Source organism: Botryllus schlosseri, chromosome 4, assembly GCF_051294905.1.
Source record: "Botryllus schlosseri isolate E-star chromosome 4, Bs_hap1, whole genome shotgun sequence".
NCBI classification, from domain to species: domain Eukaryota; kingdom Metazoa; phylum Chordata; class Ascidiacea; order Stolidobranchia; family Styelidae; genus Botryllus; species Botryllus schlosseri.
This window is the reverse complement of record NC_137239.1, coordinates 7,874,088-7,901,664: the sequence shown is the minus strand read 5'-3', so window position 1 is coordinate 7,901,664 and position 27,577 is coordinate 7,874,088. Positions and strand designations below refer to the sequence as shown.

At 39.6% G+C, this 27,577-nt stretch overlaps 2 long non-coding RNA genes across 2 annotated transcripts in view; both read right to left on the bottom strand.

Annotated features, from left to right (window-relative positions):
* Positions 1-27,577, bottom strand: part of LOC145438118 (uncharacterized) — a 465,561-nt gene that overhangs the window by 254,487 nt on the left and 183,497 nt on the right. The gene's annotated exons all lie outside the window — the stretch shown is intronic.
* The window catches only part of LOC145438120 (uncharacterized), a 338,406-nt gene that overhangs the window by 232,302 nt on the left and 78,527 nt on the right, over positions 1-27,577 (bottom strand). The gene's annotated exons all lie outside the window — the stretch shown is intronic.

The following is a 27,577-nucleotide window of genomic DNA, read 5'->3' as shown; positions in this document are numbered from 1 at the left end:
CATCCATAACATAGGTATAGGATTACATTGAACTAGAGTTTCTAAGTCACCTCAAAACCCCCGCCCCGGAACTCTTTATAACAAATGTGCCGATAACCTGGGATCAACATAGAGATCCATCTACCGAAGCGGTTCTCAGCCTTTTTTGGACATGCGCCACCCTTGGCGATGATCAAAAAATTGCGCCCCCTGACCCCCTGAACTTATCATCTTGTCAAAAAGAGTATATCATCTAATACAAAGGTACGCAACCTTTTTGCTAATCACGGCCGCATTTCGATTACTTAGGTAGCGTAAGGCCGCATTCCAGGGCATAGCCGCAATGAAGTAACTGGACGCAAAATACCTATGTTAATCTGTCCATATCCATTTCTGATGAACTCCGGACTACTCTACTTTTCACAACGGCCTATTGTACGTAGCGAAATCGCGAGTGGAAACGTTATGAATAGTTGCTGGGATTGCATATCGTCGCGCAGCGCGAAATTTTCTCAGATTCACGAATGAATTCCGTATATAATAGTAGCAGTATCACATATTACTATCAAATATTTATCCTTTCTCAGCCCATGTGATCAGATTCACCCGTAGAGTTTATGGAGTTGGTGCTTTCGAAAATTTAGGGCAAGTTAATAATGAAAATGCATATTCGGGTGGGCCAATTGTTATTAGTCACTTTGTTGCATGCTGTTATATTTCTTGACCCCCATCAGGATTGTCGATTGTATCGGTAGTGGAAAAAGTGGAAATATATTGAAATCGTTCAAATGTACCATAAACTAATTTCTTTCGCGAGGAGCATACGATTCCAATTCCAGCTCAGATTGATACGGGCGCTACTACACTAAAATCGAAAAATGAAGTAATGTTGAATTGCGCGGAGCGCGAAGAAAATTTCAAAATTAATTAGAATCTCTCAAATATTCGGGAGTGAATTCATAATTTCAATTTGCATGTCGACGGCAAATTGAATTAGGTGTCGACGACAATGCTTCTTATTCAGAGCTACCAGTTCAGAAACTTCCGTCTCGGAATAGATACTTTGTAGAGGCAGACGTGTACGACTAGATAATTCTAGTTGTCTAATTTCACTAAATTAGAGCGAAATACCAGTAATCTAATTGTAATCTAATTTGTGAAATGTTTCTATGCTCTAATTCCTAATTCTAATCTAATTTGGAAAACATTGTGTAGCTCTAATTCTAATTCTAATCTAATTTGGAAAAAAGTGTAGCTCTAATTATAATTCTAATCTAATTTGGAAAAGGTGAAAATTTTCTAGTTGTCCAAGTCTGTAGTAGAGGTACTCCATACGGGAATATCTGAGGTTCTAGAGAATGTAATTAAAGTAAGTGAATTGGAGTTTTGAATCCTAACATCGTCACACAGCATTACATCGAATGTACGGCGCAGGTCCTATAATCTGGCCGTTGTGATAGTCGATTCGTAATACCCACTAGGATTCACCGTTTAGGTTACCAGATATCCTTTTTCCTAGATATTTGAACACTTCAACTTAAATTAAGTCCGAATCGTGATGATATTCAGAGGGCTGATCAATTAGATGCAAATTTTGCCAAGTTTATCTTCAGGCCGATTTGTGGAAATTCGACTTAATCATATGAAGAGAAAAAAATCCGAATTCCATCTAGACGCCTGGTAGCTGAAGGACTTAATAAGCTGGAAACATCCGTAATATTGTAAATGATTTACTTGTTCGTGCTCGACCGTCGCAGTCAGCCTTCGGCATCCAATGGAAACTATGTTTCTACGAATAAATAGGATCAATTCCGCGAGAGGGGAGTCTTCGAGCATGTATGTATTATAATCACGACTCCATGGTTACGGAGGCGCTTTCGTAGCGGCCGGATTATTATTTCTTAGTTCAATATCCGCAATGCATTAAGTACAGTTTAGTATGCGTCCTATATCGAATTCTTGAATAACTTCTACGCACCGGAGTTGATGGTATAGATCAGCGGTTCATAGCCTTGTCTCCAGTAACCCCCTCCCCCCTCCTCGGGGCGATTTAGATTTTGAAGGGCGCGGAAACGCTCAGAGGACGAAATGGGGGGCGCTGGGCTCATATAAAATGAATTTGGCGTACTTTTGAATTGCCAATTCCCTGTTAAAACACTCCCGTCACGCTACTCCAAGTCGTTTCGACAACTTCCTATCTTTTCATTGTATCTTAGTGTGGTGTTTTGAAATGATGAAAATAATAATTATTAACTGATGCTTATACTGATAGCTCGGGTTATTTTCCACAAAATATTTTGAGCTAGGTATAGTATTCTGCAGTGTTATGTGTGTCGAAATCTAAAGGGCACTGTACTGCACAATATTCGAGAGTGATGCCTTTTGTCCATTAAAGATGCTTTGTGCCCTTTTGGCCAAAATGATCAACTAATAAATATACTTTGAATATATCTAGAATATTTCTACATCGTATCATAAAGCATGATTCTGCTTGGTGTTGTTGCTCCCATTCATTTTAAAGTTAAGAGCTTGGTTCAGTACTAAATTTAATGTGAGCAAATCTCTTCCACATTCTCAGCTGGTTTAGTAGTCAAACAAAGCAATAAAACAAAACCCAATACAATTAACTTACCGTATTGTCAATTGCAGAGGAGAATTCGGCATGTGTAGGGGAGACCGGGGACAATTGTAACACTTTTTGGATTTTCCAACATTACGCATTGTTCTCACGGAAATTTCATCTCCAAAGTCTTATATAAGGAAGCCAACAACTCGATAGTTTATATAGAAACTAAAATGGAACTCAATCAACACCCAATCATGGAAATTTTGGGGTCGCGAAAATCGCCGCTCAAATGTTACAATCGCCCCGTACCCAGGGGCAATTGTACCACCCATGCGGGGCAATTATAACAGTGTTATTTATAAGTGAAAACAAACAAAATAAGCAACGAAAACGGGACCACAACTTGTAATATTGCATCAAACTAAAGAAATAGAAGTTTGAACCCTTCCAGGCTACGCCCCATACCATTTTGGCATTTAAATACAATATCACCCTTCGTGCCTTCGTCATGAGCTCAAAGTGTACAAGAACCACATTCATTCCATCATCTCCCTACACATATTAGGCATCTTTTACCAAGGTGTTGTTGTTCAGCGTGCACAATGGGTTGGGCATTGGGTCATCTGCGAAGGTGCGAAACCGACCTGGCTAAAATATTTTGGTTGAATGCGCCGATGATAGTGTAGCAAAATGAGGACGCAACATTTTGTGGAGTCAAAGCTAATGGCATTCTCTTGTTCTGTACGAAATTGTTCACAACAAATGACAAAATGTAATTGGGCCATGTTCAAAGTCAGAGGATGAGGATTCAGTCATGGGCAAGTTCTTAAGTGACCATTGAAGGTCGACACACCAAAAGTCGATCAACATGAGGAAGGGTGGTAGAATCACGGAAATAACCGTACCGTAAGATTCCCATCACCATTGCTGTATGGCCATTCCGACAGATGATCATGTTAGAATTGGTATGGCAAGGTATTATCTGTACTGGTATGGAACTTCTGGCTGTTTCAAGATTAATCTGCAGTAGATAAATGGTTATACCAACATATGAACAAAGATATTCAGCATTGAAAAGATGTTGTAACGGGGCAAAAGTAACAGAGTGTTACGTTTGCCCCTGACACGCTCGACCATGATTAGTGTCTTAGTATGGTACCTTTCCGGCGATGCAAGTCTTAGTTTTTCCATCATCAAGGTAGGCTGTGGTAACATTGTTCCAGCTACATATTTTACGTTGTAACCACGTGAGGTATTATTCGTCTGAACAAATTATTCCAGATCAGAAAATATTTACTCAAGTGTCCAAAATTTCGTTTTTTCAAATTATTTCAGAGTGTCGCGTGGCATCTCAACGTAACTTCAGATATGTTAGGAGAGATAACTACCGCATGCGCACACAAAATATCAAGGCGATTTATCCACCCTACTAGCGGTGAGGTCGATTGTTACATTTGCCCCTAGTTACATTTGTCCCCGGTCTCCCCTACATCTATGTCGAACCAAATGCTATGAGCCCGTAGGCCTTACCCGATGGTTATTATAACAATCTGGATTTGATCCCGAAAATAGCACATACAATAATACCGTTAATTACTCGAGTGGTCTAATAGTGAAGTCCCAACCTGAAACCCGATTTCGACCACATACACATTTTTGTTACTACAGTCCTTGAAATAGGGGGGCGCCAGACCCAGGCAATTTTCGAACGGGGGTGCTGGAGAAAAAAGTTTAAGAACCACAGGTATAGATCTACAGGTCTTACGTGTTCACGGTCGCCACCAAGTCTAGGCGGCCAAGCCCCATTCCAGCAGGCAGGGGTTTCGATTAATTAACATCCGCATGGTATTGTTCTATGAGTCATTTGGTCATTATCAAATTTGTGAAGTTTGTGGTTCATGAGCTTGAAAAAATACAGCAAGTGATCAGTGGCTGCAAAAAAGGTTACAAACCTACAAACCACTTTGTACAACATTCAATAAAATAGAGTAGAATATTGAAATGTAATTATGTGAAACTTTCAGTGACGTCAATCACACCGAATCAATGGTTCTTTGTAATAAGTCAACTCTCATAGCAAAGTGAAAAGTTTAGTGTACTAGAACCGGCTTTTAGTTCTTTGTCTATACATGTCCCATAAACCCAACGTGCTTAGGCTAATACGGATATTTGTTTTGATATGAGAGGCATGGTTTGTGGGACGCTTATAAAACTTTGATATGGGTCCGCTGTTGGTACCTAACGATCATTTTACATCCGTAGGGTTTCTGTAGTTAAACTTGGTCAGCCTCAATGATTATATATATCATTGGTATATATATCATTGGTCTGCCTCGAACCAGCAACCGACTGGTGTTCCACCAATGGATCGTACCACAACGTCACTCTCACTTTCCTGCGTTTAAAATACTAAAAGGTTCCAAAACACATTCATCAGATTAGGCTCTATCAAAGGCCGCACTTCTTCAACAACTTTTTAGCATCTTTTTGATGTATATTTAAGTATCTTCCACATCGGACGTTTCTGGCTATATTTAGTATTTGGTTCTGATTTGATAGACGTTAGTTGCATTTATGAACATCTATGTCTCAATAATAAAATAAAATTACCTTTTTCATTTGTATGAAAATCATACCTCAGCTGCAGACGTCTCTCTTTCTCTCTCTCTCTCTCTCTACATCGGACTTCAACATTATTTAAAAAAAATTCGCGTACATTCCATAGTTGTTGTTGTAAAGCGATGTATGGTATTTGAGAAATAAAAGATTACAGGACAGACTATATTCGACATCTAATATAACGTATGATTAATGCGATGAATTATAATAAGTCCATTTTTCCAATCTGTATTGATTGTGCATTTCCCATCTGTGGCTCTTCACAAAAATCAGGTTGAGGAACGGGGTGAAAGAAGTTATCCAAATTTCTCGGTCTAAATTGAGCCACATTGAATTATCAGGACATGAAAAGTTATGCCCATGGTGGTCAAACGTCCCCCAGTCATTTTCCAACCGAAGGCATATCACGTAATAGTGCCATGGCGATAAGTTAAATGACCAAATAAATTTTGACTTTTCCTAGTAAGATGATAATTTTACAATGTTCAGGGAGAAACCATTGTCCGAATAGTCGGTAACACGGGAAGTTCCTGAATCCATATTCAGATATGAGTAGTGAAAACTGTATGCAATGGATCCAAGTGTTGTAGCCATCGAAACAAGCACAAATACGCTACGCAGTAAACAAGTTATTGAATACCATCGGTGTCGAATAAAACACAGTGAAAGCAAAACAACGCGTCCCTATCCTTGCTCTCTACATCATGCATTCATTCTTTCCTTTTACAGCCGCATACGAGTCGATCAATGGACAATTTGTCAACCCCAGTTCAGGACGTTGGCTTGATTCAAACTTTTTGATCGTTTGTGGGTCAGGCAAGTCAATGATATCAAAAATGACTATGCCTTTGTAGAATACTATATTATAAAACTCATACATCATATATAATATTCCACATCACAGGGGCACTATCCTAACAACAAATCATTAAATTGTTAAGTACAATTGCTAGCCGATTGAGGATAGGTATAACCTCTACAGCAGTGACTCTAACGCAGGGGTTCCCAACTAGCTGAACAACTCCTGAACAACTTTGGTCCATTTTTCAGAACCTTTGATGAATGCGAATTCAACAAACAAAATGTCCGATCTGTCGAATCATTATTTTAAAGCGCAACATATCACGTAAGAATGGAGTGTGGCTATGACTATGATAAATCACGGGAAGGGTGCCCAGCGAGCCGGTAGTGCTTAGTTTTAAAGATTCCCGATAAAGCGTACCAAGAAAGTGGACTGTGTAGGGTCAGCCTACTAACCGTGAATCGTAATTTCATTACAGATGTTATGATGATATTAAGTTCACAAATACCATTGTATATTATGGTATTATTAGCGATTCTGCATACGTCACGCTGATTCGAAGTAGATATGACCGTTTTGTTCGACCGAGGTCGACTTCAGGATTCCTCTACATAAGTGTGGGAGGGTTATCTATAGGCTCGTCCTTGCCACCTCTTCCGCGTAAGCGGTGTGGGGGATGTATTATAAGTCCGCAGTTACGAAAAATGAAGGATATCGGCCTGGTCTTAATTACGATAGTAGTCACCAAATACCACGAATGCCACAAGACAAAGAAACAAACCACTGTCTCAACGCTACCAGGGTAAGAAAATGTGTGCCCGGGCTATTATTTTACAATCGAAAACATAATATTATTATTATGATGTTCACCGCAATGGCACTGTTTTCATTGCTCCGCGTTCAAAAATCATTTTAGATTGTTGTGACATTGTTATAGCACGAAACTATTGGTGACGCAATGCCCGCTATGAAATATGGGACGATCCACAAATTTCACTTCCGCAGTATTGTCAGATTGCCTTCTCACACAATACCCCGTCAAAAGATAAATGATTGGAGAAATTGAATAACCCGTAAATCGCAGCAGCATCACCTCTCACGGACCAGAGCAGATACTTATATGGTGAATTTGGAAAACCTGGAATCCATTTGAATAGACTTGAACTTATTTCTTTTCCAGATCTAAACAGCAACGTCGAAGTCTGTTCAAACAAGAAGTATAAAGCCTATTAATATTACATAAACATGCAATGTTTACGGCAATTGTTTTATTACTCGTTATGTTTTATTGGAACGTAACTGACTATTATAAAGTGCGATGCACTAAATATAGGGTATTGTTATACCTTTTAATTACATTTTCACACTCAGGTCGCGATCGCCGTTGATTACGGAGTCCTAAACAATAGTGGAGTGTGTGGGAAGTCAGTCAATACTGACGCGTGATCAAATATAACGAGATCACGGCAACTTTCCGATCAGCGAGAACACTATATATCAAATTGATTTCCGCTCAAGTTTTGCGGGCAAAACAACAACAAATACAAGATGCAATTTTTGAAATATCACCGATTCGCTATCTTAATGAATTGTGAAGATGTTTTGGCCATATCGTTGCTGCCTGCGGAAGCAGGTACTGGAAGACCGTTAGTAGCAGAAAAATCCAGAGATGCTCACGTAATGCACATTCATCGCAGGCAAATCAAGAACGATCGGAATATCTCACTGAAAAAAAGGACTTTGGTACGCCCGCACGACGCATGACGCAATCCAAGCCATACCGCCGTTCGCATCACGAAAATTAATAACCCTATAACAGACCGCATCGGTGTCTGGACCAGACATGGGGTAATCGCGATTAGTAATCGTAATCGATTACGACGATTACAGCATCTTCGAGTAATCGTAATCGCAATCGATTACATTCGAAAAATTCCCGAAGTAATCGTAATCGTAATCGACTACTTCCCATATCTAATCGATTTCTTTGTGAAAGAACGATTACTTTCTATTTGTACAAGGACTATGAAATAAACCCAACATTCCTGAACAAGGAAGAGATATTATGCCAGGTTCGTGACACCACAAACGTTTTATTTTCAAATGCCATTGCTCATTATTACGTCAGAAGTAGCCTATTAGCTTTGCTAGTCATTGCGTAAGAAGTATCCACAGTAAATAGATATTCGATGTACGCCGTACATTACTGTACTGTGATTGTAAGAGTACCCGCCGTGCTGTATATCAGGTTATCAACACGTCCCACACGCCAGTGCCTCGCAGCAGGATGATTAATCACCACTCTGCCTAGTTCAAAATAGTAACTTGTGTATTGATGTTTGGTTATGCTTATGGTTAAACGCAGTTTGACCGCTGCTGCTTGACGAGCAGTAGGCCTATGTCTTATGTAGTATATTGGTACGAACACCGGACAAAGATTTGAAATTTTGTACTCGTCAAATCAAACATTACGGTTTCAACAACGAAGCATTAAAAATAAACATCTGCTGATATATAGGCTATCATAACCGAGCCGTTTTTGCCGTTTCTCGTAACGGCAGCTTGCAGTATACATTATCTGTATAAAGTTGAAGGCAGAATTTTATGTTCTTTTCATCTTATTCTCATATGACTCAACTTGAAACGGACGCCAATCGTTATTTCACAATTCTTTACTCAACATTGGGACCTGCCGTCATAGCCATGGGTTTATATATCATGTTAGCCTGGGTTATAGCTAGAATCACGACCAAAACATCAATTCGTCCCCCAGTCCAACGTTGGTCTTTTCAAGTTGAAGACGGAATTTCGTCAATAATATTGGTAATTGCATTATATTATTATTAATTTTTACTCCCCTCTCTGCCCCCGATGGTCAGCTTTACCTGTGGAGCTGGGGCACGTAATTCATAATTATAACGTCTGGTATCTTGTTATAATTACTATGTTGTAATTCATGACCTCAGGTCTGTTATATAATCAAAAGATATTGTTGTATCCCAAACGTAGTAGACTAAGAGAAAAACTTTCGTGAGACGCACACACAACTTGTCATGTCTTTAATGCTATTTGGGGGCCCGGGTGGCATTTGAATTGTGGGCACAGATTGGAAGGACCGGACTATTAGTCACGCCCACCCAGCGCGCCTATTGACAATGGACACATACCCTAAGTTTTGGCCAAGGTCTTTATTAAGTTCACATTTCGTGAAGTCGCGTGTTAGTCAAAACTGCATATGTCTTTTGGTTTGTCGTGTCACGGTATTGACTGGAACCTAAATGCCTATTACTATAAATTAGGGTTGCATTTAAAACAAAAATCAAGGCAAACATGTTTAAAACAAGGCCCTTGTTTAAAACATGTTGTTACTGCAGTAATCTGCAGTGTGTAGTAATTATCATTAGTTTATGAGGCGCCGCGTGTTCCGTCCTTTATATATGCTGATTGGGCGTCGCCTCTTTAGTTTAGTTGGATTGCTGTATGTATGTTGTTGCTTACGTTGCGTTATGTGTGGTCGCTATAAAGTCATTAACTTGTGTTTTCATCGTGCAGGCTTGTCTCTCTATCCAACTCTAACCGCAGGCGACCACTATTTAAAACCTAGTTTCACGACCTACCTTATTTGCTGCATTTGGGACATTCATTTGTTACGTCTTTAATTCGAATATATCATTTCAACCTTCATCAACGGATCATCGTTTGTCTGGATCGGTCGTGGAATTTGAGTTCAATTAAAAGTGGTATCAATAACTCTCCTTACGTTAGGAGCGGTTACACATGTTTTTTTATTGTTTTTTTTTAAGCCATGACGTCACGAATGTGGATTGACATTGACGATTGAAAATATAGGGTAAATATAGCTCCTTTGACGAAATATCTGTACTATAACTGTTGAACGAACGGACTATTTTGAGGGGTTTCAACCATACCATATCGATGTACGTCGGCTAAATCGTGTAGTAATTGTCCGTACGGTCATACAACATGTTTTTTTGGGAAATTATGGCATAATTTTACCACTTAAGAAAAAAGCCAATTTGTTTTTTTTAAAGCGTTTGTTCAAAACATTGTTTAAAACAACCATTTGTTTTAAGTGCAACCCTACTATAAATTACGCATGCCTTTTTTGTTGAGGAGGAAGTGTATGCATTTCAAAACCAAGCTTATCTAGAGGGAATTTTCAAGGTAATTCAATCTCTCGAAAATACTCTATAATTTATGTTGGTTTACGAAGTACTTTTGAGTACCCTTCGAGCTCGCTCCGCACTCTATTGGGAAATTTGGGGTGCGGCGGTCATGGACCTGGCAAGAATGCAAATCATTGGGTGCGATAAATCGTCCTCGAAAAAATGGACATTTGGTACATTATGACGTAACAAGCAAATGACGCATCTTTTTTAAAGGGAGTTTGTTATCACATTAGGCCTTTTCAGCGCAATCTATATATTGTCTTCTAATATAACTCCTAAGATGCAAAATAAATGTAATCGTGAGTAATCGTGATTACTTTTCCAAAGTAATCGTAATCGTAATCGACTACTTACTTATTTTGCTGTAATCGTAATCGTAATCGTAATCGCGTCATTCAGAAGTAATCGTAATCGCAATCGATTACATTCATGAAGTAATCACCCCATGTCTGGTCTGGACATCACGGAACGAACACCAAAGCAGCACAATAAATTTGCTCTTGAAAGGCGATGGGTTTGTTTATCTATACAATATGCATCGCAATATGTGGTAATATAAATACATGCAACTATACCGAATGTTTATATTGCATTCCCAACCATACGTCGACAAACGCCCGGCCCTCGGGTATCTTCCTGCGGACAAAGTCGTACAGATCGGTTTGCTGGATTCGATCATGGACTTCCGCCAATGAAGCTCCATACTCCGCACATTTTGCAACTGCTTCGTCGTAAGGTATTTTCCGTGTTGACGATAGATATGGAATAATAAAGCATGTTCCCAAAACAAACCGTCCATCTTGTCGTAGACATTCAACTTCTGTAACGAAAAGAATTCAAATGAAACCGCAAAAATATTTGAAGACCGATTTCGAAGCTATAAAAGTCGACTTGAACTGTATATTAAAGCGACCTGAATTAATTGGGTATCGTGAAATGTGTGCTTTTGCAATTAATAAATTAGGCAATATAAATGAAGCGTATAGCCAGGATAACAAGAGATAGCTTTTTTAGACATTAAGTATAAATAGGTTATTATATGTTTATAGTTAAAGAAGTGTCAATATATATTCCAAGTAAAATATCTGCATATGTTGCTGAATAAACTTTCTAATCCAGTGGTTCTTAACCTTTTTGTCTTTGCGGACCCCTTATGCACCGTCACGGACCTCAGCGGAACCCCCAAAATTTTCGTACAAATTTAGCTCAAATATCGTACAACCGTCATCTGTCTTGTGCAAATTTCATCTGCAGGGTAATGATAAACAGTAATAAAATTACTTTTCTTGAAATTGCCATCATCTATTTATGTACAAATTGGAAAAACATTTATTATTTTAAAGCTAACTCCGTTGCGGCATTTCTTGACATACGCGGTCGAGTCTTAAAAATCCGCATCGTCGATTTGATATAAACAAGTGGCGAAAGTCCATTCCCACAAGACGACACCTTCGGGTATGATCGCAAGTCGCAACTTATATGGCATAGGAAACCGGTTTCTAATGAGCATATAACGTCCAGCAGCTCATCTTGAAGTTATTCCGGAATAGCGGTTATGTATATCACTGGAAAATGGATTTTTGCAAACAAATTTTTCATCATATTTTCAAACATTTCGAAACAGCAATATGTTTAGGGTATTGGCAATTAAAAGGAGTTTGCACAGTTGAATAATTCATCTCGGATGGCCATTCTGTTTATGTGAGGCCCGAAGTTTTAGCAATTATGGAGCGAAATTGCATCAGGAATTCTCAAATTGAATAAAAATAAAAATTATGCTTATCAACGATTTTGTAAATTCGGAGGTTTCGCGAACGCCGTGAAAATGCTTCCCCGATCCCCGGGGATCCGCGAACTCCGGCTGAGAACCACTGTTCTAATAGGTGGAATGGTGAGCTACTTCATCTTTCATTTAACAGTCTTATTGGAAACACTACTTGATTATTAATCATGTTAAAAAGTACTTACTTTTTACCAGTGTTCGGAAGACTGGAGTCTGACTCAAGTCGACTTTTTCGTATGACTTGACTCGAGTCACTTTGCAAAAATGACTTGAATTTACTCCACGTTTCAGAAAGCAAAATGTACGAGTCAATTTCAAGTCATCAAGTGATTAGTGTCAACTGCATCACTGTTTCGCTGGTTACGCTGCTGCGACATGTGAGAGCAACCAATCACTTAACGATTGTGCGTTTTATCAAGCCTCCATTGTTATATCATGAATAAATTGGACGCAAACGCAGCGATAAGAGCTTTCAGCGTACGTTGTCGTAAATTAGTGGCATGGGTAGCCAGCGCAAAACGTCTCGCGGGCAACATTCTAAATTTTGTAGAGGCCGAGGCCCGCAAGAAAATGCAATGTCGAAACAAAATGGTCAACACTGTTTAGCAACAATGCGTCAGCATAACAGTACGTCAATATAACGCTGTGGTGTCTAACATTGGCAAAGGGCATAGTTAGTAGGGATGGTGTGAACGCGAGGTTCACGTTCTCGTTCTGTGTGTGAACCTCCGTAATTTAAAGGTTATTGTTCACAAACGAACCTTGGCAGGTTCTGCACTGTCAACCTTTTTCATATATTACAATTTTAGACTCCATCATAACATCTTTGGTTGGAATCTATTGCATTTCAACTGCGGGCCACTTTGTGCATGGCGCTGGTAGCATAAAAAAACAGAAAACAAGCATGCACCTCGACAATCTCAAAAATTTTACTTGCTTTGTTACAAAAGTTTGCTTGGAATATCCGGCTTTCCGTTTGTGAATATTTAGTGACCTATCTGCTGTGAGCTTGACCCGCAATCACACAACATCAGTAGCGAAATACATTACATGTGGGTATTCACCGAATGATGCTTATTCAACTAATCAATAAAATTGATATCATTGTCTGATGTTAAAAAAATCTAGCTGGCGTACGGGGTCAATCTTGATTTTATATGTTTATTGTATCATAAAACTAAATCCATGTGATTGGGTGTTAGCTACTGCTGTATAACTTGTTAATGGGGTAATGTCGGTAGCAAGTACAGAAACCCGTTTTACACTCTGCTCAATATCCACGTAACAATACTGAGACGCCGAATAAATTATTGATTTTATGGGAATATTATATCATTTGATTGACATCTAGTTGATACAGTTGGCGACGTCTAACACTACAAAATGTATTTAAGCACTGTGGCATTATGAGGCCCGAGTCGTCGTTAGGCATCGTGTAGGCTACATTGTCCTAGGCCAGTGGTCGGGAACCTATGGCTCGCGAGCCATATATGGCTCTTTTGGGTAAAATGTATGGCTCTTTGCCAAATTTTTATTCTTGTACCTAATTTATCAATATTGCAGCAACTGTTCAGTAAATTTTCATCAGGGCAAGAATAATTGTTGTCGTGGCTCTTTAAACATGACTCTTAGAGGTCAAGACAGTGGCGTATTCAGGGATAGAGGCTCAGGGGCCCTTTTCAAAATCCTCAAATTCAAGTTGCTTTCGCGCAGGCGACCAATACTACTCGTGTGTTCGATGTAATCGACATCGCGCGCCTCAAAATTTCGGTTTGCACGATATGTTGATTGATCAAATGATCAAAGAGAATAGCAGACATTGCGACGCCTGTATGACAATGCAGGTTGCAAATACATATCGTCCTCCTGATCTACGGCGAGAAATATGCTGCCGTGAAAGTTACGTTCATTGTTCATGTTCTTGATTAGTAAGTAGCTTGGTAGTACTGGCGTTAACATGTATAGGTGTGTTACGCAACATTATTTTACCACCAAACAATTTGAGAATTGCGAAGTCGATTAATACTTCGATTTTCGGAATCAGTGCGATAGTTACATTCGATTATTATAAATTATTATAAATTTTAAGCCATTTATGATGAATTGCACCATCATGGGTGAGGCTCGATATGTGGCCTCACATGTGCCCTACATCTTTTTTCGCACTTTATTTTCGAACAATGAATATGCGAATTGCGTAATTTTTGGAGGAAAAATGTTCCAAATCTAGTCGTTCTTAAACATCGGTAGAAAATATCAATATTCAGTAAAGGTTTCGCAATTTTCGTTCACTCATCCTGACGACAGGTGATGCAACTCCTCACTTGCGTTCTCTGACCCCACGTCACTGATGTATCACACCTGACCAACCACATGAGTAGTACAGAGAAAATGTGACGCTCACTACCAATCCCATGTAGTGAGTTCAATGCTGTGATGACGTCACAAATTTTCAATTATGACGTCACAATGGATTGACATGTATGGCTCTTTGGGTGTTAAAATTGAAAATATAGGGTCAATATGGCTCTTCGGACGAAAAAGGTTCCCGACCGCTGTCCTAGGCTATCACTTCACTGAAATGTATGGTAGGAATTAGCAATATAACGTCAGGTGTCGTCATGAGATTAACGTTCGCGTTCACACAGAACCTTTAAAAAAGGTTCGCGTTCAAACGAACCTGAACCTTTCAGAGGTTCACACCATCCCTAATAGTTAGTCAACCTCAAAAGAAATAACATTGTATTAAAGAGATAAGAAAACAACAAAAATATTCATGTTCATCACTTTCATTTTGCTCACGATACCTGAGTGACTAAGAAACCGTTTCAATGACTAAGTATTATTGTAATCTAATATCAATGTATCTCTCTTCCAGAAACCACTCATATAACCAAACCTCTTGTATGATCAAAATCGAACGAAGGTCGTTTTTATGTTAAACATCAACAACTGGAGCAGGCTTGAATTGCATAACGTGGATATCCAAGTGGATAGTATATTTTCTGATCATATCAACATTTTTCATATTGCCCATCAGGTTTTGTATTTTGGTTGAAAATGAAATATTGGGGATATACTGGTACTTGCGTGAGTGATACTACGCCTTTTTAAGTTTTTGAGTGTATATTCAACTCTATAGGGACGAAATCTGTATTTCAAACAGCTAGCAAAATGCAATGAATATGAATTGTTGAAAATTCATCTTGACTTGTGATTTGACTCGTGACGTGACTTGATTGGAATCGATTCACCTTCGAAAATCGATTCACTTGACTTGACCCGAGCCAAAATGTGGAAGAGTCGAGATAGCTTGAGACTCGAAGGTAGTGACTTGATACCAGCACTGATTTTTACACTTTGGATTTTGTAAAGTAGAAAGTTGTTTTGCGGTGTGCTTGCATCACATTTATTAGTGAAATTGTCATCACATCTGACCAAAAGAGCCCCAGTAATTAGATATATTTTCGAAAATGGCAGGTGTTTCTAGTGTCATTGGTGATTTTGAGTTAATCGAGCAATTTCGAACAGACTAAGGGCGATCAACTGCTAAAACTATGCCATCAATTGACACAATCGAGTACGCCTCACATCTTCACAGTGTGAATTCTATATCTACTTGAGCAACAACGCTTACAACGTTGAATAACAGATGACTGGTCAACATGTTACGTTCTTATACTGACCTGGGGTCGGCGTCGGTCTTAGGGTAGGCGTCGCCATTGCACAGGTACGAGCCATGCAATATTCAGTGTCGGTGTCCACACAATTGCTTGGCGCATGTTGTTCACAATTTCTATTTCTTCTCCTCAGCCCTAATCCACAAGTAAGGGAACAGGAGGACCATTCGCTCCAATCCTTCCGAAATGACAGCGTTACCGGCACTGCTGTGGTAGAGGTGGCGGTCCCTATAACAAAACGTAGAATGAAGACGGAATCATCGATTGAATCCCGCATAAGAAAAAGCTAATTTCGAACTAAATTGTAGTTTCCACTCTGTTCATTTGAGTAGGAAACATTTGTCGCAGATGCATATTGGCACGTCTCAATTCTTAAAGTGACTCACTGAATTTGTTTTTTAATATTTGACCTGGCATCAAGCTAAAATGGTTGGAATTCAGTTATGTAGCTAGAGCAGTGTTCGTTAACCCGGTCGCCAGCTCCTCCACGGGGCGATTTGGATTTTGAACGGCGGTGCAAACGCTCATGGGGCGGGTTCAGGGGCGGCATGGGGGCGCCGACGACAAATGGCACCGCAGTAGATGGTGCAGTGAAGACATATGATTATATAGAAGAAAAACTGTTGTGTTTATCTCTGAGTTCCCATTGCAAATTACCATTTGACAAAATTTCCCAAAACTCGGAAATTTTTCGTCGTGCTAGTCGCGAAATATACGCTGATAATTGTTGAAACCTTGGAGAATAAAAGCGCATGTAAATCTGATCATTTCACTTGGATTGAGGCAGTGTTGGATGACCCACGCCAACTCTTCCAGATGACTTGACTTGAGTAACTGTGCAGAAATAACTTGACTTCAATTGACTCAGACTTTAAAAAATGTGGGTTGACTTGTGACTAAAAGCAACATTTCATGGTCAATTTCAAATCTTCAAGTAATTAGTGTTGACAAAGTCGCTGAACTTGCGCGTCGTTCCCGTTGACACGTTGATATGACCTGTGTGATCAACCAGTCAGGCAACGATTTCGGAGCTTGGTTTTATAGAGATACGCAGTCGGAATGTCAAAAATTAATTGACCACAATCAAAGTGAGTATGGTTTTACTTGTTGAGGACTAGTTGTATTAGGACCGAAACCGTGCTTCGTCAGCCCCCACCCCCTACCGAAACTTTGGTCTAGGGCAGTGGTTCTCAACCTTTTTGACCCGCGGACTCTTCTCAAGCTCGTCTATATATCCGCGGACTCAAGCTTTATATTAGCGAAAAGTAGGTTTTTTGATTTCTATCCAAGAGAGTGTAATGCGGTATCAACAAAAAAGCAAGCACTGTTTTTCACTCAACCCGCACTTAATGAGAGCTTCGTCCTTGATCTTGCTTGACAAGTTTATCGAATTCCGGAATTAACGTTGTCAATGTAGGTCTATATCTGATGTCATCTTCCGGCTCAAGTCTATTGCTATACTTCTTTTGTTCACCGTCAGAGTTGAAAAGCCAGATTCACACAGGTAGGCTGTGTGGCCGGGAATAGCAAAAGAGCTGTTGCAGCTTGCTAGCAAAGATCTGGAAGACTATGCTCCATCGACTGCACATTCGGCCAAAATTGAGTCAAGGAAGCTTTTTTAAAATTGTCATTCGACATCTATCGGCTTGCAATTCCAGCAACTGTTGAGTAATGCAGTCCATATCTCGAGTTCTACTTAAATAGACAACTATAGGTTGTTTCTGTGATTAGCACATGTCCCGACCATTTATCAATATCCAAATAACGGCTGTAAGTGAACAAGTCGCAATAATCAATTAACAATACTCAGCGTATATCACGCCGGAAACGTGTGCAATGAGACTACGTGCAGGACCGTAACAATACTTAGTCACCCCCCAAACAAACTGTTGGTTTTGGGCCCCCATGGGGTGATAAATATAACTTCTTCTTGGCCCCCCTACTCCCCCTTCCGATACCTTTTTACCGCTACTTCTCAGCGAAACTTTTGTACTGTTCAGTTAACCGGCTTATTTCGAATAAACCGCGCGAAGCGCGAAAATGGTATATATTTCATGATTGAAACGGTCAACATGATCGGGAATTGCATATATATAGCTGTAAATTTTGATCATGTCGCTGCTCATGTAATCAGATTTACCGGTAGAGCTAAGTGAGGCGTTTCGGATAATGACATAACTCATGCGTATTTTTTCTTGGGGAAGGGTATCCAATAATCAAGAAATCCGACATCATTAAATCGCGCGTAGAGCGATTTTTTTTAAGTTGCATAAATTTCGAAAAAAATACTCAATAATTTATGCTAATTCACGAAATAGTTTTGGTCCACCTTCGAGCTCGCCCCCCCAATCATGGGGGTTTGGGGTGCGGCAGTTACGGTCCTGCATACGTGTGTTTGAAGAGCTGACCTAGGGGTTTACACCGGGCATATTCGGTATGTGAATTGTAAATAATGAATACTCATCAATAAATTCCGAGTCCATTCGTACTAAATTACAGTGAATCCGACCGAAATTGTAGAGTTTATCACAAATGATCCTTCTAAGCTGCGCACGTGCGCAAATGCGCAGTGCTGACACGGTCTTTGCGCACAGAAAATCCAAGTTGCGCTCAAAAAATCCGAAGTGATGACCTTTTTTAGTCGTTACGCACTGTTGTCCAAGGGTCAGCGCAGAAAGTTGGTGAGTGTGCGCAGACACGTCAAAAATTTGAGGGAACATTATTTATGACCTTATGACAATTTTAACAATAGGCTACCTCGGACATAAATGTGGGACATTTTGAGAAATTCCAGTTGGCGATAATAGGGGTTTATATCTGGCATGTTTGGTATCAAATAAGGAAGATGCTACAGATGTGCAAAGCATACCCGTTTTGCCTGTGATACTTGCAACCAACTGGTTTGCCCAAGACACAGAAAATCTCCGAAGAACGAATATTGCTTGGAATGCTGATCAATTTGTTGTAGTGCCGTTTCGTTGTTCTTGCGTTTGAAATATACGTGACGAAGCATCGCTTATTAAGGTATCTCTAATAATGCTTTCAAAACTATATTCACTGCAGTATAATTTATTACCTTGAAGGCATTTCGTATGCCCCTTATCAACAAGAGGTAACGGTACGATAAGAAACATATAGCAAGAGATTCAAACGAGATCCAAATTGCCAAAATTTGACGTAACAATGCAATAATAAAAAGGAACGGTAGCTGGCCAAAGCCAGCTGTACCGGCACTCCGGTAGTCATAATAAAGGGATAAGAGAGAATCAAATTATACAATACACAGAAGACAATTGGCGGTATATAATAATGGAATATTTAAAGATTATATACAAACTCTTTCTCCTTCTTATGGTGACGTTAATTCTTGATAAGGGAAACCCGAAAAGCCACCGAGGTAATAAATTCTACTGCAATGAATGTAGCTCTGAAATTGAAAGCACTATTCAACTTGGTAACGCCAGTCACATATTTGAGGTAGCGTTGGGACCCGGGAAATCCCGATACCGGGATCCCGGGATTCGAAGCAATCCCGATCCCGGGATTAATCGCAATGAAATCCCGGGATTTGTAAACAGCATCTACCAAGGCTTACGTAGCGTCATGTCTCTTATTTTGGCAATAAAGCAGTGTTACAAAAACTCGGCTGATTGTCTAAAACAATTCACAATTATATGATAATAAAACCAACTATGGCATAAAAAGAACTGCATCATCATTTCCGTCGTAGTCTACGGATCGTAGCAGTGGCTCATTCTGCATACGACGCCAAAGTTGACTAAAAAATAGTCAACTTAACGGCGGAAACCGGTTTTTGGAGCACCTAGTCGGAAAAATTACCTTTTTATTTACTCAATTCTTTGGCGATCAAAGTAGTTAGGTGAATGATTTTCCCGTTTATATATCCTCTTCTTCGGATCCGTAAATATGGCGCGATAGGGGATGGGGGCGGAAATGTGTGTCGAGGTTGATAAGGGGGCGATGAGACGAAAGAGGTTGGGAACCACTGGTGTAGCACAAAGGGACTGGTAACGCATTTAAGGTCCGTGCACATGATAGTAATTAAATCAACTCGCACGACTCAATCGGGCAAGTCAAAAAATATCATTCCTTTCATAAATCGCATAATCCTCGGTTCAATTAACTTCCTAGCCAGGTAACTGCTGTGGACGGGCTAGCATTTAAACAAATTGCTGCAAAGTGAGCAAATTCGTCGGGCCTTCAAGGCTGACGGCTATAACTTGCCAAGATGTCACGAACGGGTTCGGGACTGCGTGATCGAGCACAAAAAAATCCGCAAGTGTGTGGAATAAGAGCTTATGGCAAAGTAACGGAATGATGGACGTTTTTCGATCACGTTGGACAAATCAACTCCTACACGAAGCAGGCGGTACATGAATTTAAACGCTCATTATCCGGGTGGCTTACGGTCGCTGCGTTTCATTCATATTCACGGGAGCATGTTTTTGCGTCAAATTACAAGGAATAAATGTTGTCTGTGTAGTTGTATGTGCATTTTGCTACTTTGCCAATCCCGGGAAATCCCGGGATTGAGGAGCGAAAATCCCGGGAAATCCCGATCCCGGGATTTGAAATTTGATCCCGAAGTCCCATCCCTAATTTGAGGTATCCATGCATTTTTTATGACAGCTATTAAGGTTACTAACATTTCAAAATAGGTATTTTGCGAATCACTCAGCCTAATTCTCAAATCGGAATTTGACGAAACCGGACCAGGACGGGGCTCATTCACTTTCGGACCAAAAAGCTATTTTCTCCATAAGGCTGCAATGACTTTGATCCGAAAGTGAACGAGCCCCGTAGGTCTGTCAATTACATATTCCGAAATCATATCGGGAGTGGAAAAAAAATTGAAAATTTTGACATTTTCGTGGATTTTCGACTTTTCAATCTAAAACTAAGTCTGTAGACCCCTAAATTATTAACCATGATCGTTCTTAAGGTTTTATCGATATAAAATTACCTAAAATATTAAATTCACTACGAGTCTTTCCACTGAAAAACCCGAGGAAATACCTGGTTGACAATCTGTCAACGTGTGTGCCGAGCCGATTAAGTTACTAAAAATTTCAGTGCTCGCGGACTCACCAAGGACCTGAATCCGCGGACTCGGGGTTGAGAAACACTGGTCTAGGGCATTAAAGAGGACCCCAGACCCCCATCCGCCTTTTATCCATGATTGAATTTGTACATATGATTAGGAATGCATATGTATCGCTATCAATTTTTCATCCTCTCTCTGCTCGATCATATTTACCGGTTGAGCAGAGTGACGAGTCATGGAAGATGTAGGGCCCTAAATAATAAATATGCATATTCGGACGGACCCGTTGGTATAATGGCTTCGTTACATGATGTTATTTCGTGACCTACAGTCTGCTATGTCAAAAGATATTGAAATCGCTGAAATGTATTAAATAACAGAGGCGCATGATTTCAAATCGGTATTCCTGCAGTGGCTAGTAATTTTTTTCTGCAGGATGGCATTTGTCTTGAGGGGTTCAGATTACCAGGACGGGAACATTTAGCTGTTTAATTCCCTATATGGAAAATTGAACATATCGAAGTTTTCGATCAGCATAAGGGCAGTCCGATTTGGCCAAAGTTTTCTGGTTGCCGATCATTCTGGCGCACTTCTCGGAGTCACGAGTTACATGGCCAAACACTTCATATGTCTTGGTTCGTCGTGGCTCGGTAATGGTCGACGCATAAATGCTCATTTCTATAAATCTTGCGTATTTCTTTCTTGGGGAAGGGCACCCAATAATCTAGAAATTTGACAGAATTGAAGCGCTACCGAGACGAAAATCTTTTGAAAACGTTGCATAAATTTTCAAAAATACTGTAAAGTTTAGGCTAATTCACGAAATAATTTGGGGCTTATCATCTATTGGGCTGTTACCGACGTAGTTAACAGTACTACGTGTATGAGACCAAACAACCCAACGTTGAAGGTATAATTAACTCGATATACGTCACTCGATTCAGAACTAGTAGCCACACAGACTGTACTTCAATCATCTTGCATAATACAATTACTTGAATCATGCCTCGTTCTTCCAAAATTGGCATCACTTTCGGATTTTACTTGGCTTGGCCTGACTTGATTCGAGTCACCGTCAAACATCGAATGACTTGCCTAGACCCTAGTTATCTTCAAATAACGAGTAACTTGACTTGATTAGAGGTAAATTTTGCAATGACTCGGACGTAGTGACTTGATGCCAACACTGGTACAGACAGACACAGATATAGAACCGAAGAAAAATACAACGTATAATTGAACCTGGAATGAATTATCAGGCGATAGAATGGAAATTCTGGAATCATTATCTATATTATTCGGTAAGGATTCTAGTATACTTGCAAAGAATCGATGCTCGATTTCGTTACCAGTGCCGAATGAACTAATTCGTGACGAGCTCAGTTATTACGGATAAACCATACGGGAGGTCAAACATATGGCTCCAGGGCAATTCCATTCACCAAAGCTGCATGTTCAAAGTATGTCAGTTACGGAAATAATTCATTCGCATCTCTCATTTTCTTTGGTGTGGCGAGTTGAATCAGTGCGGTGGTGTAATGCCTTTATTATGACATAACTCACAATCGTACCAGCGCGAATCTGAACGTTGATTTATTTTTAATAAAGCGATTGCCAAGAGTCTGGGTTTAATCTCAAAACAACTTCACCATCAAAACATTCTTTATGAGATGAGGTCTGGGTAAGATCGAGTACATGATTCATTTTAATCTGAATCGAATATTAGTCAAGTCGAGCATTCAAGTACCATTCAGTATGACGTCACAACAGCGTGAACGGTATTAAAATGCCAATTATGTATCTTCTATATGACAACAATGATTATATTACCAGTTTTACATCATATTGAAGTATATTTGGTAATTTTCGAGCATACCAATTGCCCTGCACTTTGTGGCAAGGATGCTTAGCCTTGTACTACATATTTCGTTTGCTGCAATTAATCGGGGGTTTTAGACATCCTACGCGGAAAATAGTATCGAAACTATAATTTTCGTTTATGAATTAACGCTTAGTCGTATGGAGCACATAATTTCAGTACCAGGAAAAATCATCTCGAACTACTCGACACTCGAATCATTTGAATACCCAAGTCAGATTCGAGTACTTTAATGGTGGTGCTCATTTCCATACTTACCATGTATACACTGGAACAACGCCGTAATACTATCAAAATATGGGCCGCACAGTCAATCTACAACTAAATTTCAACCTGCTGTTATTTTTGTTGCTTTTGTTGCTGTTGGTAAACTTGTTGGTTCTACTGCTTCTTTCGTTTTCATCCCAGCTAGCAACGGCTTTATCTCGGTTAGCAAAGGCTTAATCTCGATCCACTCTGAAATACAAAGCTCAAATAGTCACTTAAACTCCAGCAGACCATATTAGAGATGAACGCGGTATTTTATCAGCGATATAAATACAACAAACCAGACATGGGGTGATTACTTCACGAATGTAATCGATTACGATTACGATTACTTCAGAGTCACGCGATTACGATTACGATTACAGCAAAATCAGGAAGTAGTCGATTACGATTACGATTACATTCGAAAAGTAATCACGATTACTCGCGATTACATTTATTTTGCTTCTCATAACTAATCTTAGAAGATATATATGGATTGCGATGAATGGCCTGATATGAGAGGGATAACAACTTTCTTTATAAATGACGCATCATTTGCTTGGTACGTCATAATGTGTAACCATTACCCAACTTTATAGGGAACGATTTATCGCACCCAACGATTTGCATTCTTGCCAAGTCTATAACTACCGCATCCTAAACTCCGTAATAGGGCGGTGAGCGAGCTCGAAGGTACGCAAAAATATTTCGTAAACCAACATAAATTATAAGAGTATTTTTGAGAGATTTAATTAGCTTGATTTTCGAGCTTCGCGATTTAAATGACTCAAGGTTTCTTGATTTTTAAATGTGCCGATTTGTGTGCGAGTCTCACAAAAGTTGTTCTTCTAGTCTGCTACGTTTGGACGGCTACAATATCTTTTGATTATATAACATATCGTAGGTCACGAATTAACAGATGCAATAAAGCAATTATAACAACATACCAGATATTATGATTATGAATTACATGCCCTCAGCTCTACAGGTAAATCTGACCATCGGGGTGAGAGCGGATTAAAAATCAATTGTAACATAATGCAATAACTAATATTATTGACGAGATTCAGTCTTCAACTTGAAAATTGACCGCCCTATGAGGGCCCAAGTCCAACGTTTGGAGTGGAGGACGAATTGCTGTTTTGATCCTGATTCTAGCTACATCTCACGCTGACATGTTATGTACGTGGATGGCTATGGCGGCAGGTCCAAATGTTGAGTAAAGTATTGCGAAATAACGATTGACGCCCGTTTCAAGCAGATTCATATGAGAATAAGATAAAGCGAACATAATATTTTGCCTTCCACTTAGCACAGATACTGCAAACTGCCGTTACGAGAAACGGCAAAGAACGGCTCGGTTATCATATATATCAGCAGCTGTTGATTTCTAATGCTTCATTGAAGAAATCGTAATGTTTTATTTGACGAGTACAAAATGTCAAATCTTTGTCCGGTGTGCGTACGCACGTACAACATAGGCCTACTGATCACCAAGCAGCAACTAAGCATACCCAAACATCGATGTATATCTTGCTATTTTAAACTAGCCATGGTGGTGATTATTATCCTGCTGCGAGAGGTAGTGACTTCTGGATTATACTGATGACCTGATTACAGCATGGCGGGTGTTCACTCTACAACAGAGGTCTCAAACTCAAATGTGTTCGCGGGCCAGTTTTCCAGTTTTGACGACGCCGCGGGCCGCAGCATTTATAGGGGTATTCTGTGTCTTCCGAAGTAGGCCTTATTTGGAGGGAATGAATTGTCCTATTGAAAGTGAGCCGATCCAGCAGACTGACAGTGAACACACATCGTCAAAATGTGATTTACTCTTGTATCAATTTAGGTCTGGCACGAAAAGAATCATCACATTTATAACTATTTGAATAGAATTGTTGTTGTACTTGATATATATTAAATATAAGATATAAACACCATATGGGCGGACAAATGTATGGTGCCATCATAAAAGACATAAGGTTATTATTTTTCAGCTACTAAGAATATTTTGAATTTAACAGATTGATAATAGAGACTGATTGGATATCAAAACATTTTTAAGTTGAACATTTTAATTCCAATCCAGGATTCGGTTATACTTCTGATAAGTAGGCTATTAATCTCATGGCCAAATATCTTCAAATATAGGACCAGAAAAAAATATAATTATAATACAAATATAATAATGAATGTGTTCTATGATTGAAATGTCGGAACGCCGAACGGCCCATTGCTGTTAGATCGTTGGAGCGTACCACTACGATACTCGGTACCTCTAAGAGGCCTTAATAACATGGTTTAGCGACCAAAGAAGGAACTAACAGATTGCCAATGGTTGCCATAACAATTTGCTTAGTTAGCGAAATACGAAGCTGCAACCTTCTGATTTATTACTATTCCCCTGATACGCGATTAGTTTATTGCGTTCATGGTTTTAACAAATTCACGGCATTCCAAGTAACTCCAAGTCCACTCGAGTCATTTTCATTTTGCCATCGAGTTAGCCCGAGTCTGAGTAATTCTAAGAAAGGTCGCGTCCAAGTCCAACTCACAAATTTCAGTCACGAATCGTCTAAGGCTCAGGTTTTGTCATCATGAATTGGAAATGTGGCGAAATAGAGAATCTTCCACTGCATGGTATAGCGTATGCAATTGATGTTAGAGTGAAGTTTGATGAATAGTTTAAGGCTTTCGGAGCAATTTAAGAGGGAATTTTCACTTTATATTCTGAAATGATATATGTGACACTTATATATTGTCAAATTAATAAAAATCTAAAATGTCGTCGCGGGCCGCACAAAATGCTCTGGCAGGCCGCATGCGGGCCGCGGGCCGCGTGTTTGAGACCTCTGCTCTACAATGTACATCGAATAAATCTAGTTACAATGTTTGGATACTTCTTACGTAATGACGAGCGAAGCTCATACTTCTGACGTAATAATGAGCAGTGGCGTTCGAAAATCAGACGTTTGTCCTATCACTGACCTGGTATAATATCTCTTCCTTGTTCACGAATGTTCAGTTTATGTATTAGTATTTGTACAAATAAAAAGTAATCGTTCTTTCGCAAAGAAATCGATTAGATATGGGAAGTAGTAGATAACGATTACGATTACTCCGGATTTTTTTCGAATGTAATCGATTGCGATTACGATTACTTCAAAATACTGTAATTGTCGTAATCGATTACGACTGCTAATCGCGATTACCCCATGTCTGCAATAAACTGCCACTAAAATGAAATGATAAATGTCCAAAGCTTTCCGTAAGCGAACTGCAATCGGTATTGTTACGAATGACATCCGCGTAACTCAAATAAACCCCTAACGTGTTATTATGAGTTTCTCGTTAGGTAGATTGCGCACACAAGAAATGATCGATCTAAATATAAGTAGGTCTAGCGTTTTATTAATGTACGACGCTACAGCATTTCACACAGTAGGTTGTAATATAACATTAAGTTAATCCCGACCCCGGCCTACTTTTTGCACACTGCACACAATCCGCGTACAAAATGGCATGCAGGTTATAGTATACACGCAAATACAACTTTCTTGTAGAGTGAAAACAAGGGAGTTTTTTACAGAGGTTTACTGCGCAACACATTAATTACATGATATTTCGAAATTCTATCACTTCTGATATTGCATTTTGTTGCTGTCAAATAAGGAGAAATAACATGTTTCGAAATGGATGAGAGCAAAAATACGACGTCGGAGATGGTGAAACACTGCTATCCATGAATACCTGATTGCAAACTTTGAAGTTGCCGTGCCAATTCGTCCATTTTTTCGTCGACTGAGTTACCTTGCGGGGACGTCTTGACACAAGAAATAGGATATTCATTCCTGTTTAAACTTTGCAACGGAAGTTCCGGATCGCATTTCGCCAACTGACAGCCTGGCCGGGCTTTGCAGAGGATTTACTCTTGTTCATTGGCCAGGATCGTCGCCAATAAGCATGACGTGAATATTGCACAAGAAATTTGCATTTCATTTGAACGGAATCGCAGAGGATTGAATGGACGTTTGCTGATGAAGCGATGAAATATAATGCTAATAATGTACCACAAAAGTTGTTGAATATAACAAACGCAAAAATGATATCTTAATCTTTATCTGAAAATCATGTCTTACGTCTTTGATTGATCTAAGTTCCGTTTTCGCACAATGTGTAAGCTAGGCTAGACCACAAAACTTTGAACACTGAGCGACACCCATATGGGATTGATGCGCTAATTCGGGAACCAATTATCAGGGAAGAGGGAAAGACAGTGCATCTCCTGCCGACACGACAACTAAATGAACTATTGTAATAGCACTTAAAGAGGCGCTGCACCATGATGCGGTCTCAAATTAAAGATTTATTTGCGAAACAATATTTGGTCGCATGCATTTTTAAAAAACACCTTAACGGAGCTGCACCGTGAAGATAATTGAAATAACACTCATTTCGCGCTAAGCGAATCAATAAATTTTTATAGTGTCACAGCTGCACGTCTTCGATGCTTAACCCGTTCCAAAATTTCTGGAACGATTCCTTCACTAACGCACTAGCTCGATCCAGTTTCTCGAATCGACCTCTTTAGTGCAATTCCCATCAGATCCGATGGAACTTGCGCAGCATAGTAACGGTGGCCCAATACACACGAGTCTTGACAAGCATAGCCTTCGGTTTTATACAAGTGTTGTAAGTGGCATTCAGACAGAGTCCGTGCTGCTACATGATATGGACGAAGAAGTGTGACGCATCACGTGTTTTT